At 38.9% G+C, this 16,853-nt stretch overlaps 1 protein-coding gene and 1 long non-coding RNA gene across 3 annotated transcripts in view; both read right to left on the bottom strand.

Annotated features, from left to right (window-relative positions):
• Positions 1 to 16,853, bottom strand: part of DSCAM (DS cell adhesion molecule) — a 627,413-nt gene that overhangs the window by 342,744 nt on the left and 267,816 nt on the right. The window lies entirely within an intron of this gene.
• LOC120390872 lies at positions 10,214 to 16,215 on the bottom strand. The gene is made up of 3 exons (XR_005591159.1): positions 16,125 to 16,215; positions 13,983 to 14,057; positions 10,214 to 10,460 (listed from the first exon to the last, which is right to left on the bottom strand). It is a non-coding gene; the product is annotated as an uncharacterized LOC120390872 (long non-coding RNA).

The raw sequence follows: 16,853 nt of genomic DNA, 5'->3' as shown, positions 1-16,853 counted from the left end.
TCCTAAAACCAACCACGAAGTTCTGACCAATGGTCACACTAGGCATAAGCAGACTAAACAATTGTTTAGAGCGCCAAGCAGCTCAAGATTTATAAGACTCTTCTGCTTAACAAACCTAAAGCATACCAGTGGATAATGTTTCTCTTGCCCTGCAGTAGTGTGGCACTAGTGCTTTATATTATGGTACAAGGTACCTTATTGACACATTGGTGGTATTAAAAATTGTGTTTATTACAGACTGATTTATCATGTTTCAGAGTAGCAGCCGTGTTAGTCTGTATCCGCAAAAAAAACAGGAGTACTTGTGGCACCTTAAAGACTAACAAATTTATTTAAGCATGAGCTTTCGTGAGCTACAGCTCACTTCTTCGGATGCATAGAATGGAACACACAGACAGGGGATATCATGGTTTCTAAAGTGCTTTGTACAATCCCTTTTAAAAATGCTACAGTAGCGATGCAAAACACAATAGCACTTTAATAAGTGGTGGTGTCTGGGAATATTACTACAGAAGATGATAGCATGGTTTCTTCTTTTTAAAAAAAAATGGGATGGCAGAAGGCCTCTTTCTCAGCATTGGTTTCAAATAAATGGGAGAATAAAAACCAGAAGGGAAAGACATTTGAAGGTAGTGAGTTAACAGGCTGCTATTTTTTTTTATTATTTATTTTTTAGGGCTAGGGATTTGGAGTTTGCTCTAATTGCCTGCTTATTCCTTCATTATGGTTGAAGGGTTCTGGTAATTCACCATTATTAAATATTCAAGGCCTGGTCTGGAGGAAACATTCTTTGGGGATTGCTCTCATCACTCCAGCGCCAGTTGAGAATCCAGCTTTGTGCCTGTTCATGTGTGCAAATAAAGCTCTGCTTTTCCCTCTTTTATTGACTGCCTCCATTAAAAAGACATCAAGCATAGCAGTAATGTGAGATTATCTAACAAATTAATGCTCGTGAATCTTTCATGGAACTTTCCCCCCTTTGGAAAGTCTGGCTGTTCATACTTTGAAAGAAGAGAATGCTACTCCCCTTGAGCATGGCTACCATATACACCGTCCCACCCCCCCTTTATTACAGGAGAGTCTCTCCAGCTGGCACCGTCTGCATACCTATTAGCATCCAAACAGCACCCTCCTCTCACTTCTCAGATGAGGCTGACACGGATAAAAGAAATGACCACATAGTGCATACCAATCAAGTGTAACTTGGGGATATAAAGAAATTGTGACCAGTACAGGGGAGCTGTCATTTGTATTACAGGAAAAGCCCCAACCAAGATCAGGACCCTACTGTACAAGGCACTATTCATACACATAGCAAGAGATCATCCCTGTCCTGAAGAGCTTACAAACTAAATAGAGAAGACAGACGCATTATTTGTTATTATATACATACCATTATACTCGTATCTATTTGAAGGAAAAAAACAGGGTTTAACCTCCCTCAGATAAGCAGGTGCACACAAATGCTCCATTAGTATGTGTCTATATCCTGGCTAGCAGAAACCTTGTATTTATACAGCCTCTTCTTACCCCACAATATATCATTTCAAGGAACAGGAATAAATCATATGGATAACTGAGGAAAGCATCAGGGCACTGTGCAGTGTTAGGGACTATTGCTGGTGCAGAGGTTAATTTCATTTCCTGTGATGTTCTAACTGAGGTCTGAACTACACAGCACCACAGTCATAGCATGACACCCACTTGTTGGTGCAGATGAGCCACAAGTCTCATTTCAGCATGGAGAGGAACAGTTCCCAGTATACATTTCTTACTGGAGAAGGGTAGAAAAATACCCTAGGAATTACCTTAATTTGGGTGGATGCTGTTTTCACACCTGCATTACCAATATTCCCCTTCCTATTTGCTTTGTAAATTATGGTTTGCTCAATCTACTCCTTGTGCACGTTGAGTCATACCCACTTACATTTTGCAGGAGGGAAAAAACATGTATTGCTTTTTGTCCCTGCTAACCTTGCAGAGACTACAAAGCTATGGCAATGTGACCTGGTTCTATAGAGGCTGTGCATCAAAAATTATGTTTACTGTATTTGAACTGCAGGGTAAAGTGTTGCTTTCATTTATATTTGTACAACTCTATTTAGGACATGTATTATCAAAGGCAGAATCTGAAGACGAAGTTGCAAAGGCATGAGTTGGGCATCCATAAAAAACAAAACACAACACCACAACCTTGGCAATCTTGATGGCAGAATGTTGCCTATTTCTAGTGATGAGGCACACTTCTAAGGATTAATTACTATGTGGCTGTTAATGGCTTTGAAAATTTAAGATGCTAGAGAAATGTTATGCATTATTACTACTACAGATCATGAGTCAAGTCAGACTTGGAACTCCTAACCTGAGCTACCCTGAATTTTGGCAAAATTTAGATTTGCTTTCTAATCTAGACACAAATAATTTCAGGGCAGCCTCTTCCTGGAGCCACACTATCAGACAACGATATTGCCACTCACTTCATAGGATAAAAGGCACTACGTTCCCCACCCACCATGTCAGTTTTTTTCTAACAGGATTATTTATCACTGTATATTATGGTTTTTGTATATTTGCAAATCTACATTTAATGGCTTAGAAAATGTAAATTAAAAGTTAATTACATTGAAATATATAAGGGAATAGAATTGTTAACACACCACAAACAGCGTCAAGTGAACACATTTCAATAGTTGAACTAAACTGTGAAGTTATCTATCTTTATGAAATTCTGTGGCCTATGTAATGCAGATGAGAGACTAGGTTATCATAATTGTTCACTCAAGCCTTTAAAAATCTATGATATATATATACATATATATATATATATATATATATATATATATATATATACATATATATACACACACACACATTTAATGCATCTTAATATCAGCATCATTTTTTTCCAAAAGAGTATATCAGTGTTGTGAAGTGAGGTATTGCGGGGAAATTATTTTGTACCCAATGCATGATCGTCCTCCATTTCCCCCCCCCAAGTATTTTATACTAGTGAAAGCGTGAATATAATGCCATACTTCTATTTTCACAGCAGTAGCCTCTGAAATATTAACACCCAAACTATCTTTGCTTTTTTTCCTGGAGCACCTAACCAGACTAGAAATGCACCTCTGAAACACAAACTCAAGTCACTTCTGTCATCAGCCATCCTGAATTACCAAAGGAGGTCTATTAACATAAATTTCTGACAGGAGAAGGGCATGTCTTCTGTCATGGTCATGAAATAACTAGAATAAGCAAGTAAGCAGATGCTCATTTTCTTACAGAGCTGTCATGCGTCTTAAGTCCTATCCACATCAGGTTTTGTTACCTACAGCATGTCACATAGCTAAAAGAACTATGAAATGCTTAAAAAAAGTTAAGATAGAATAAAAATGTCAAGTATTATGACAAAAAAAATCTTTTAAGTTCTGTTCCTTTAGTACTGAAATTTAAGGGGTTCATATCTTGCCTACAGAGTAATGCCATAAGAACTGAGAACTGTTTTTATTAATCTTCTTCTATAAGACTTACAGTTCTTAATGCCTGAGGCAAATCAGCATTTAAAATATAACAATTCAATTCAAAATAATTCCAGTGTTCGAGGCACTCCCATGACTTTAGCCCTGATACATCAAAGTATTTAAAACCATACCTAAGTTTAAGTATGAGAATAGTCCCAGAGAAGTAAATGGATCTAGTAATATATTTAAGTTATGCATTTGCCCTAATGAAGAGAGACATAAGACAAAATCCACTCAAATACCCAGGTTCAAAAGAGAGACATTGGGTTGTTTTCTCTACAGGCTGGCAGTTTCTGAAAGTATCATGTCAATCAGACCTGCTTTGAGCAAGGATACATGACATTGTATTAAACATGACAGCAGGCTCTTCACAACGGCTCCCCTACGTTGCTAATACCTATAAAGCTGGAGAGAGGTTAGCAACAGTAGGACATTTTTTAAAAAGTTTCTCGGCTGTAGACGGTAACTCTGGATCTCTGCAAATCCCATGGTTTTCTTGTCCCCATGCCTCCTAGGATATGCAGAGTAGGTTTGTTTGTATAGTGTTTATTACTGAGGATTTAAGCAGTTAAAATTAACAACGAAGGTTCTGTACAGTAAGTGACTTCTGGGCTCATTTTGAAAAGAATCTTCACTAGCTGAAAGTTCATAGTAGGTTTGAACTAAAAAATGGCTGCTTTCCTTGCCATTGCATATTTATATTGACATTTTTAAAGCCAGTTAGGAGATTTGGCTGTCTGCTGGGGAGGGTATCATTATTATTACTACAATTTGCACACTTTCCACAAATCCATTGGACTGAGAAACATCATACCTGGCTTCCAAGTGTGTTAACGAATTACCTGCTAAGTCTCTAGAAACAACTAGTTTGGGTTGCTTCTCCATCATTTTGAAATGTGTCACATCCTCCCACTAGAGAGACATCTCCTTTTCTTACTGGAACTCCAGTTCACATCTAGGACCGTCCATACAACAGAGCTCTCACTTGGTAAATACTATTGATTTGCTTCAAATTTCACACCTGTTTACAGTAACCGCAGTACATGTTGGCAAGAGATCAGGCAGTTGCTAAGGTGTGGGTGGTAGTCAGTGAGAACCCTGCAGCATCTAGTACTCCAATTAAACTATTCCCCTAGGATTTAAATTCACAACACAGGGTCATTTAGGACCTATTTAATGACAGTGACAAACAATGCTCCTAATTAAAAACCCTACTACTATTTCTGTTTGCAGTACCTCTGTGCACAGGGATAAAGACATTCTAGACTAACATTTTACCAATCACACTATTAATTGACACATCCTTCAAATAATGAGCATGCGGCAATTATAAATATTTGGCATTTTTTCATTCATGTTCATGATGATGTAAGCTCCCATAAATAAGGAACACAGCCCCCCAACAAACAGGAACAATAATACCCAGCTGACTTCTGCAACTATGAAGCATCTTTCCAGACTACTGGAGAAACATTTATTACAACATACTGCACTCTTGTTTCATTAATATATAGCCAATGTATAAAACTGCTCTGTTAATCTTAAAGACTAATGACTGCTGTCAGAGCTTTGTTACAGATTTATCTTTACCCCCAACACTCATGCACTGGGACAATAACGACGTAGACTGCATCTGGTCCCAAGACAACTAATGAAGAATGCATATTCCAACTAATTAAAATACTCAATTCATAGGACTGATCTTATTTTCTAGGACCCTCTACCAGAGGTTTCATTAATGAGCCAGAGAAAGGACCAAATGGTAGAGTTAACCTACAAAATTTAATCTGAAGGAAAACAAAAGAATGATACTGTAGGTTGTGTTTTTTTTCCAGTTTCTTTACCTTCCTACTTTCACTCAGAGACTGAATAATCCAAACTTCAAGGAATAATAAAGTCAAAGAACAAGAAAGATTCAGTGTTTAAAGATTAATGTTTAAACTTGTTGTTCTACTAAGAAAGTGGTTAAACAACTTCATTGATGGGCCTGCAATTTTTAAAATCCTTTGGTGGCCAGAGACAAAGCAAAGCAAGGTTAATATAAAGCTATATTTATGATTGTACAACTCAGAAAAAATTCAAAGGAAAGTACGACAGACAGGGGCGGCTCTAGGTATTTTGCCGCCCCAAGCACTGCAGGCAGACTGCCCTCGGCAGCTTGCCTGTGGGAGGTCCCTGGTCACGCGGATTCGGCGGCGCACCTGCGGGAGGTCCACCAAAAGCCGCGGGACCAGCAGACCCGCCGCAGGCATGCCGCCGCAGGCAACCTACCTGCCGCCCTCGCGGCGACCGGCAGAGCGCCCCCCACGGCTTGCCGCCCCAACCACGCGCTTGGCATGCTGGTGCCTGCAGCCGCCCCTGACTACAGACTAAATTTGGATTCTGGTGCTTTCCTTATTGTACATCCGCACTTAAGTATTTTTCAATCACTATAAAAGCAGCTAACAAGTCATACTTGAGGACAAGTTGGGCATGGAATTAAATGGGTTATATTCAACTTCATTTAGAACCCAGAAGAGCATACTCCATTTCTAGGGACTGAACAGTTCAGGGGATTAGAAGAGTTTCAACTGTAGGCTGCTATTTTGAATCTGGCCAATGCTTTTAGTGACCAGAACTTATTAACCTCTGATGGCTCTTTGGTGGACTATATATAACGGTTTGGTGGACTATATTCAGTGCATGGGGGAACAGATATCTACATTACTAAAGCCATGACCACTATTACGTTTATGTGATTTGCTGAATTGGGGGCCTGCTTGGCAGATCATTTTGTTTTTCTAAGCTACAAGGTATTTTAGGAGATGAAATAAAATACATTAAATAGACATTTTATGTAAGAGAGAGACCTCACCACAGTCCCCCCAGTAAAAACACTGGAGAAGTACAGTTCACAAAGGAATGCATTTTAATTCAAATATAGAAACAAAGATTACACTGGGGAAAATGTATTAAATGGAAATGCAACATTAATCAGTAACAAAAAGTTGTTTTATTTCAGCAAAGCCAATATATTGCTGCATTGACTTTTTCAATACACCCAGAAAAGTCTATTTTCTTATAAGATTGAATGTTGCAGTATTACATTTATCTTTCATATGGTCATTCTTCCCATATTTAAATTAAATTGTGTTCTTAATTATTTTGGGAAGAATGTGTCAAAAACATAATCATTCTATTATTATTAGAATCAAAGTGAGAAATGTGGCATCCTTGGAAATGGCTAGTCTTCAAAATAAGTTCTGCAACAGGCCAGTTTGGTCCCAAGAATAAGATTTCCATTTCACTTTGGAAGAAAGTTCCAATATCACAGTAAAATTCAAGTGAGTTCTGGACAAGACCAAGATCCAAGAAGACCAAGATAATCAAACACAAACACAACAACAACCCTGAGACCCCCCTGGAAGAGAAGCCCTTCACCTACTACCTAGCATCATCGACCAGCAGGCAGGCACAGCACAGCACAGACATCAAAGTAAAAATAAAATAAAAGTAAGGCAGCACAGCAGCTCAGCAAGAATCAGAGAGCTCTGAGAGAGGCTGAGCTTGGCAGATCTGACTGACAAACCACAAACAACTCTTCAGTGAAACCTGCTGGAAGCCTGAAACTGGGGAGGACAAAACAACAACCAGGAAGACCCAAGAGACCTTCATCTCATATAGCTGCCTCAGGAAGGAGATCAGATCTGGGCCACCATCCATAACATCCACCATCCTCCTCAGGGACCCATCAACTCCCCCAGGAGGAGAAGAGAAGAAGGAAAGGTGGGGGGGGGATGGGACACACATACACGCAGCAGCAACCAAACAACACCAGACAGCACAGGCAGTGGACCCCCCCCCCAAGAAAAAAAAGAGGGCGCCCAAGAAATACCTGCGACGCGACCTTCAGGTTGATAAAAAAAAAAAACTATACTGGAACAAAGAGCCAGGCGAATGGCCCAGGATAGAAGACTATGGAGATCTGTTGTTGGCGGCCCATACCCCGGTTGGGGTGACGGGCATGAATGAATGAATGATCTGTGGTCTGTAGGTGATTCTGCAGAAAGTGAAGCTACCTTACTTAAAATTAAGACATGCAGTTGGGTTTATATAAGTACATTAGGATTTTTGTTGGGGCAGCAGAAGGGAAGAAATAGGTGGGAATAAATGGACAATTCTATAGAAAGAATTCACTCAAGATGAAAGCCCCCCAAAATCTTCTGTCCACAGGCTCAAAAGTAAAGTTGACCAAAATATGTTAAATCAGGCTTAGGTACTGTAAATCACATCTGCGTTTGACTTTAAACCTTCTGCATCTACAGTTTTCCACTACCTGACATACAATTGTATTTTTATTTATTGCTAACTGTACCCTCTAGTCCACACTTGAATCTCATTTCTAATTCCTGAATTCTCTTAAACCAAGTATCAGGGAGTTTTAAATCATTTTAAACATGGTTTTGGATATTATTCTTTTAGGGCTATATTGGAGGAGGAAAAAAACACAAAGGGAAGGAAACTTCCTCTTGCATTTACAGATGTCATAAAAATCATCCAAGTTGCACTGATGCATATTCTAATGTCCTGTGGTAATATCTAATGGGGTGAACAAGATGGAAAATACCTGATGTTCCTTTAAATGACACAAATGTTTTGCATTACAGGCCACAGAGGTAATGCATATTGCCATCAACAAGGACCTCTCTGAAATGTTTATGCTGCTTCACATATTTTTCCTCACATGCTGTATTTGTAGATCTGATACAAGCTAATCATCCTTGTCTAATGTGAATGACATTCCAAAATATCTATCTTGATTGCCCACTAGGTGTCATACTAGAAGGCCTATATTTAAAACATACACTTAGGAGGCACCTCATGTTCAGATAAAGCACATACCAGATACATTCTCTTTAAAAATAAGATACCAATGATACACGCAGAAAAAGTCATTTTCCACAGAACTTCTCTTAAAATAAAAAATTCCACACTGATATAAGCATTCACAAGGCTTCAGTGTGTGCTTCATATAGCATATTCCCAAAGAAATACATTAAATGGGAAAGTCTTCTACTAATGGGAGACTCCCTGGAGAATCTATAATTACCTTTGGATTAGACATAAACTTACCTTTGCGTACCATTTTAAAATATCAAGGTGGAATTTCCTGATGAAATGTTTTAAAGCTAATTTTTAAGGCTGTGTTATAGGAATGGTGTTTAAAAAATAGACCAGTTAAGGAAATAAAAGGTAAAAGTGAAGTCTCAGTGTGGCAAAATGGAAAATAAGTTCACTATTGTTACTTATAGAAAAATAAGTAACGCATTTCACAATAAAGACCTAACATACAATAGTAAGTACTGTAACATTTTGTATCATTACAGCTACAAGCTATAGTGTTTTGAATTATTCCTGTTGCATACTGTACAAATATCTATTAAGCAATGATAAAAAAGTCAAGAATGTTTTGGATTAAATCTAAAAACAGTCTTTACACCTTCAGAATCAATGAGTCGCTGGTGCAAATATTTGAATTTATACATCCAACTACCTGCGTGCGCCACAAAGCCAGTAGTTAGTTCCCTAAATGCTAGCATTTGTATTTACAGTAAATTGCACACTGAAAATTCTGCCTGCAAACTCAAAGGCGGATTAGTGACTCCTTTAAGTTTATTAGCAGCTTATGAAAGACATTGAGCTGACAAGCCTTACATCCAAAGTCTGCTATCCACAGAAGAGTGGCAAGTCCTCCACTCCATCCATAATCAACTTGTATATTATAACACCATTTTGGAAGGACCATATTAATGAGCAAGTTCAGGCTCCATACCAGATCACTTTCCCAAATGAGCTTTTGAATAGCGTGCCCACCTAGTCCCTAGTCCCTTTGGATGGCCTGCTAGCACACTTTCCAAATGCTGCAGCTCAGGAGTGTCTGTTCTGGTTCTAATTAACTTAATTAGACACATTACAGGTAAAACACTACATATGCACTGGTTAACAGGAGTGTCAAAAAAAGTTGCATTCTACCTGCTCATACTGAATACCCTTATGGAGCATTATTGTAACACTTGATTAGCACTGAAATCTACTCAGGGCAGGTACCACTGATGCAGACTTTAATATCATGTGGTGAGATCTAATTATGAACAGGGCTTCAGTATTAAGATGATTATGGAAGTAATCATTTTATGTCTTTCTCAGAAAAAAAGCACACAAAAAAGTCCAAGACTGACTAAAAAAACTGATTTACTTCCATTAGAATGAATTTTAAATAATGGCTTAGTTTTATCACTGTTACTTCCAAAAAATGCTAATTAATTCCAATTCAGAATGTATGTAATTATAATAGTTCTGCTGGAAAACAAATTATCCAGTGCCCTTGGGGTGAACTAGATGGAACATATTTTATATTCCTTTCAACAGCATAAATGTTTTACCTTTTAGGCCATAAATGTAATGTGCCAAATCATAAACATTTTTTTTCTCTCAAATGTTTACAGTGACTGTTTTGTTCCTCTTAGCATGAAGACACTAAACGAGCTGACAGTTTGCTTGCCAATCAGTTTAATCCTCCTCTCTCTGTGGGTTTGTGGGAAACTGTGGCATGCCAGGTTATTTTTGGCCAAGTGCTGCAGTACAAAGAGCCTTCAGGAGTCTTCATTTCATCAGTGGTCTAACTGGCAGCTGCTGTACCTGCAGAATGTGAATTGATATTACCATGGAAATAGAATAGCTCTTTTTTGTTTATTTGTTTGGTCATAGAATATATGGATCTGTTCTTGTATGGAGGATCACTTTAGGAAAAATCTGCGATGTGTGAAAGGAAAACACACGGTAGGGAGAGGCTTCACATCCACTTTTGCTTTCTGAGAGAATTCCAAAGCCTATTTGCGCTGACCAATGAAGAACATATTTTCTTATGAATCCCCTGTTCTCAGTTCATTTGGGTCATCTCTTGGTAAGAGAAAAAAAAAAGACATTCATTTGTCTAGCTGTCCATTGACAGGAGTATATTTTCGTTAGCTTTGTCATAATGATCAGACCTCATATAAGCCACTCCTTTTAAAGGAAGATAAAAACAAACCATGATAGCTCTATTCAGGATTTTTTTTCTTTTTTTAAAAAAACCTTTTATACCAATCATCTTTAATTACACACAGAGCTTGTGAGTTTGTAATGAAAGCTGATTTCCATTAGCACATGACCCAGAGTCACAAACCTACTTAAAGTTGGAATCCCCAGCTGGATGAGAATTGTGGCCTGAAAAATGAAAATTGTGTGCCTCAGAATCACAGTCAGTTCCAGGAGAGACCTCTCTACCCTGGTTCTGTCTCCATATTTAAAAAAACAGTCAGACACACATTCCCATGTAGCAATAAACCCATCATCATTTTATCAGACAGTATGTTAACCTTGACTCTCATACAATCAATTAAGTATGAAGTCACTAAAAGTGTCACAAAGCATATCCTCTAAGGAAGGTTTTCAAAAACAGAAAAAACTGCTGACACTGTTAATTTTTTATTTTCAGTAGAAGACTAAGAGTCCAACCAACAGCAAAGGAGCTGCAAATATCAGAATTTAGCAAGTCCTCTCAGACAACAGTCCAAAGGCTAAGTCTGACTTACTGTATCTGCAGAATTCAGCTATCCTTGTGACTACAGTGTGCTCTCTCTCTTTCTTTTTGAGGCATACAGCTTTGTGTGATTTAAAATGTTTAGATGAGATATGAAAGTATAGGTGGCTATGGTATTATTATTATATAAATGCCATATCCCCTTGCAATGTAGTATCTGGTCAGGACTAAAAATTAAAAATATGCATGATGAGATGGGATTTTCAAAGGCACCTAATGAATTTGGGGAAGAGGGATAGCTCAGTAGCTTGACCATTGGACTACTAAACCCAAAGTTGTGAGTTCAATCCTTGAGGGGGGACACTTAGGTACCTGGGGCAAAATCAGTACTTTGTCCTACTAGTGAAGGCAAGGGGCTGGACTCAGTGACCTTTCAGGGTCCCTTCCACTTCTATAAGATAGGTATCTCTCTCTCTATATATATATTTATATTTATTTCAAGTCTCATTGAAAGCCATTGTGACTTGTGCTCCAAAAACACCTAAGTGCTTTTGAAAAATCCCAGTCCATGGTCTGCAGAGTCCCCTGCAAGTTTTATTGGAGGGTAACTGAGGTACCAAGATATCTTCCATTTCATTAATTGTCTTCCCACTTGAATTCTAGAAGAGAGACAAAACCTTCCTGATTGGTCCCTAAAATAATTGCTTCAATATTTCAATGGAAGGTGAGGCTTCCCCATGGCTTCTGCTTGTTGATGACATTGAAATTCTTGCAGGATTTTAGAAAAAAGTCTCTGCATTTGACACCCATCCAAGTCTTCCTATTTGCTTTGCTTTTCCTCTTTTCACTGCATGTCTATTTAATAAATATTCAATCACATGGACCAAACACTTCCCATTTCCTTTTTACTTAAGGTAAAGATAACTGAAGTAACGTATTAGATTAAAAAGAGGGATAAAATCATTTTGCTCAGACACATACTTTTAAACACATCAGTGTTTGCCTGATTTGCTTTATGGGGTAAGAGATGTTAGTTGAAGTTTCAACAAAATATTAAAAGGAACAGAGGAAGAATGGAGATGGTTTTGGTATATATGCATATTATAAGATATTTATGTTATATACCAAATATATACCGTATATACCAAAATAGCAAAGATATGAGAAACAATAATGATCTGAAATAAATATTTGAGACTAAAACTCACAGAAGAACCATTTCATGGGCACCTACCCAGTGATGAGCTGCTAAAATCTTAACAACCGGTTCCCTATAAAAAGTTCTGATTTAAGGGATGTGCCACAGCATGTATTTTTAGGGTTACCATACGTCTGTATTTTCGTGGAATTTTTAAATTTTAAAAATTCCGCCCAGGCAGTGATTTAAGAACCGAAAAGCCTGACATGTCCAGGAAAATACGGATGTATGTTAACCCTACCTAAAGTTTTTTTAAAAAGATGGGCCTGAACTAGAAATGAGCTCTGTTTCACATGTGTGGGTCCCCACCACTCCCTAGGAGTGTGCTAGAGTGACCAGATGTCCCAATTTTATAGGGACAGTCTCAATTTTTGGTTCTTTTTCTTATATAGGCTCCTATTACCCCTCACCCCGTCCCGATTTTTCACACTTGCTGTCTGGTCACCCTAGGGTGTGCACATGTGGGTCCCAGCTGCTCCCTGCCCCTCCCCCCTCATTGAAGCAGGTGTGCAGGGTTACTGCCCTGAGAACTGCAGGGAACCAGTGGACATGGGACTGGCTGCAGACAGGGGCGTGAGGCAGGGAGTGTGACACAGGCTGGCTGCAACAGGGGCTGGCTGTGGGCAGGGGCTGTGGCTCTGGGCCGGGTGACAGGGTCACATGGGGGGGAGCGGCTGGGAGCAGCCCGAGCAGCAGGACGCAGCCGGGGACCCACCAGGCAGCAGCAGGAGCCCCAGGGCCAGAGGTCCAAGGAGCAGCAGCAACAGGGCCAGGAGGCAGCCCACATGGCTCCCACAGCGCAGCGCCCCCTGGCGGCCGGGAGGAGGAATTACAGGCTTCCCAGCCGGAGCCCATCAATGCTTCCCTCTCAGGGAAGCCAGTTAACAAGCTGTTCTAAAACCGCTTCTAAATTTAACTACCGGTTTGTGTGAACCGGTGTGAACCGGCTCCAGCTCACCCCTGCATCTACCTTGTTGATGGGTTAACAGCTCATTATTTGAAGCTATTTCTGGTAGTACAATGTGTTAAAACTACTGATGGGCTTATTTAAGACCTTGAATGAAATCCTTGATGTTAATAACAGTTTAGTCATCGACTTTAGTGGGGCCAGGATTTCATCCCTTGTATTTATAACAAACAGGAAAGTTCATTGAGTTCTAGTCATCTTCCTTTGTGTTCCAGAGCAACTGGACAAAATAGGGAAACTCATTTGCCCAACTACAGGAAGATTGACACTGCTGCAGTCGATGCAACAGGGATCGATTTAGCAGGTCTAGTGAAGACAAGCCCACAGATAGAAATCTCAAGCTAAATTCTGCACCACATACACCAGAGCTGACCTGCACCACTGAAAACAAGACCACCTATCTTAAATGCAGAATTAGATGCTTAACAAGGAGGCACACAAGCATAAAGCCCTATTAACATGTACGTGTACATTTTAAACCTATTCAAGATATTTGCACGGATAAATTGTTGATTAAACACACTGAACATTTTTTTTTAAAGTTCAAGTTATTGGAGGTGTTGTTTTTCATGTTATATATCTAATAATATTTATAACATTTGCAAATATAGGATGGTTGTTTTTAAAGGATTAAATGGTCTATTTGCCACCCACTGCTGAATGTGTATTTCAGCACTGTAGATGTTTCAAGGCACTATGTATGAAAAGAAATGCATTGTGCTGCATAATACTCACATTCTTCAGGCACTGACAGCAGCCATACTAGCTCAGATTTATTTTTTCCAACACGGCTACTTTGTTTTTCTGACTCTAGAAAAGGCAGTAAAAGAGTCTTCATACAAAAGCTGAAGTATATAAACACCCCTCCCCTTGTCGCTTTGTACTGATTCAGGGTCAATTTCATTTTAGTTTAACTTTATTCATTTCAGTGGAGTTATATGGGGATGAATCTGACCCTGCAGTGTTTAACATAATTTTAACGTGAAGGACTGTTGAATAGCAGTAGGAAAAAAATATGTAAAAATATGGTCTTTCAAATTTCCTATTCATATTTCATGACTTCCAGCACCTTCTTTTAAAATACTACTATATTTAGTGAGTTCTATTGCACATATAAATATAGAGTAGTGCCAATAAATATTTCTTTGTTGACATGCAGTGTGGAATTTTCAGTGCTACCATACATCAACACAATTTCTGTCAACCTATCAGTCTGCCTCAGTAAGAGGTAATAGATCCATTTCTGCTTGTATTTTAATCATAGAAATGTCTAGTCTGGACTTCACTGGTTTTGCTGGAGGGCCTTCCTGAGAGTTTTCACCAAGACATCCTTTTTCCAATTTATTCATTAATTATTGGAGTTTATGAAATGTAAAAAAAATAAAACAAAAAGAGCCAAAAGTTGTAAACATTCAGACTAAAATTTCTTCTCTGCTCAGTATCGTTGCTTTCCACCACCTATCTCATGATGTCATAATTTCATTAGTTCTCCACTAACTGTTAACTCTTCTAGGTCAAAGAAAATTTTAATTTATAATTCTTTCAGGCCTCTCTTATACATCATAAAGGAGCAAAAAAGGACATATGCCCTTTTTGTTTCTCATATGCAAGGCACCTTTAAAAATAACTTAGGATGTTAGTCTGCAAACATATGAAAAGGGCTGTGAACAAGCATGGCCTGACCTTAGCGGTGGGCAGCTGAAAAGAAGGAAAAGAAACAAAGACACCCCCAAACACACACATGCATGTGCATGCCTAGGCGCTGGACCTAGAGGTGCTGGGGGTGCTACTGCACCCCTGGCTTGAAGTGGTTTCCATTATATACAGAGTTTACAGTTTGGTTCAATGGCTCTCAGCAACCCCACTATAAAAATTGTTCCAGCCCCCCTCCACACATGTATGCTCTGACACTTAATGCTGCAGAAATACCAGTGTCCACAGAGTGTTTCTCTACGCTGGATTATTTTATGGGGAGTTACATTTTGTTGTTTCTTCAGGCCAACCCAAAAGAAAGAGCAAAATAGTAAACAAAGGATGGGTTGTTTCAGCTGGGTTAAAACCAAATAGCCTTCAACTTACAAAAGCATCTGGTTAGCAATGTACAGTATCATGTAAGCAAAGTGGTCAATTTCCCAGCTCCTCATTTTTTCCTGGTCTGGTGTGTGGGGGCTGTGAGTTTCCAGCCCCTGTTTCCAACTGTGACAGGACAGGCAGAAAGCTTTACTTTTGTCTCAAGGGTCCTCCCCCAAACTTCCGCTGCTTCCTCTTTATATTTCTGATCTAATGAACATATAAGTAAATCTTTCCCTGCTTCTCTTACAGTCGGGGTATTCCAACCCCCATCACAAGCTCTTTTTGAATCTTAGTAATTTTCTCACTAACCCTACCTTCCCAAAATAATAAAAGGTTCCAACCAAACATACAACATTTGCAGCACACCATTTTGAAGACATGAGCCCCTCTTCCAAAAGAGAGGATATCTACACATTTTCATAAATTTGGGGAATTGTTGTAAATGCCAAAGTTTCAAAACTCCTCGTTTGATTTCTTCCTCCAATCTTCCAAAAAACAACTCTCCTTGAGGATGGAATGAGATACTGTATATAATAGTTCAACAATATTCATTTCTTTCTGGGAAGAAGGGGATTTGGAAACTGGGCTTATAATTGGAAGCTAGCTTCATCCTCCACTAAGGAATACCTAATACTCCTCAATGGCCTTATCTAAAGCTCACTGAAGTCAACCAAAAGATTTCCATTGATTTTAATAATCAGAAACCTCTCTATTTGGATGTTTGTGCCCTTTGTAGACCAAGAAGATACACAGTTATAAGCTATAAACAATCATTTTCTCTTGCTGTAAATAATTTAGCAAAACCTGGGATCCCTGCTTTTCTTTTTCCTCGTATGAGCTCTCAGCTGTGTTCATGTTTTGAAGATGGAATGTTAGAAGAGATGATCCAATTGTGATGACCCGTTGATGCTGTAAAGATTCTTCATTCAGTGGGGAGTAAATGTGATAAGTTGTTAAATAATTGATTATTTCAAGAGCTTAATGCTGAGTGCTTTTTATATACCAGTGTGCCATTTTATAGGTGTCAGTGTGTCAGCAAGGCTCAGCTCGAAACGCTCACCTAGAGGTATTTACAAAGTGCACTACTGGTGGAAGCTAAAAAAAAAAATTAGTGTGCCATCTGTTTTTTGAAAACATTTTGCAGTTTCACTTTATTATTTTTTTTTAAACAACTACTTTTGGTTCAGATTTGTGCCTTAGGGTGGGTGTTATTCCCACAAAGGGACTTGTCAGCCAAACTCTGTATGTTTGCAGTTTTTTTCTGGAATTCTTCCATAAGCAAGCAGTATTTGCTCCACCCACACCAAACTTATTTAGGTTTCATCCCCTAAACCTCTTACCTAATGGGCTCAAGGCCTCCACACTGCTACTCAAACCCTCTTGGCCCCTCTGTAAGAGTTTGATGCCAGGTGCTCCAAACTGTGAAGATGCTTAGCTAATAATTAACAAGGAGAGGGTCATGATTAACATAGACTCATAGACTTTAAGGTCAGAAGGGACAATTATGATCATCTAGTCTGACCTCCTGCACAA

The sequence above is a fragment of the Mauremys reevesii genome, linkage group 1 (assembly GCF_016161935.1).
Source record: "Mauremys reevesii isolate NIE-2019 linkage group 1, ASM1616193v1, whole genome shotgun sequence".
In the NCBI taxonomy this organism is placed as follows: domain Eukaryota; kingdom Metazoa; phylum Chordata; order Testudines; family Geoemydidae; genus Mauremys; species Mauremys reevesii.
This window is presented reverse-complemented; position numbering and strand designations above follow the sequence as displayed.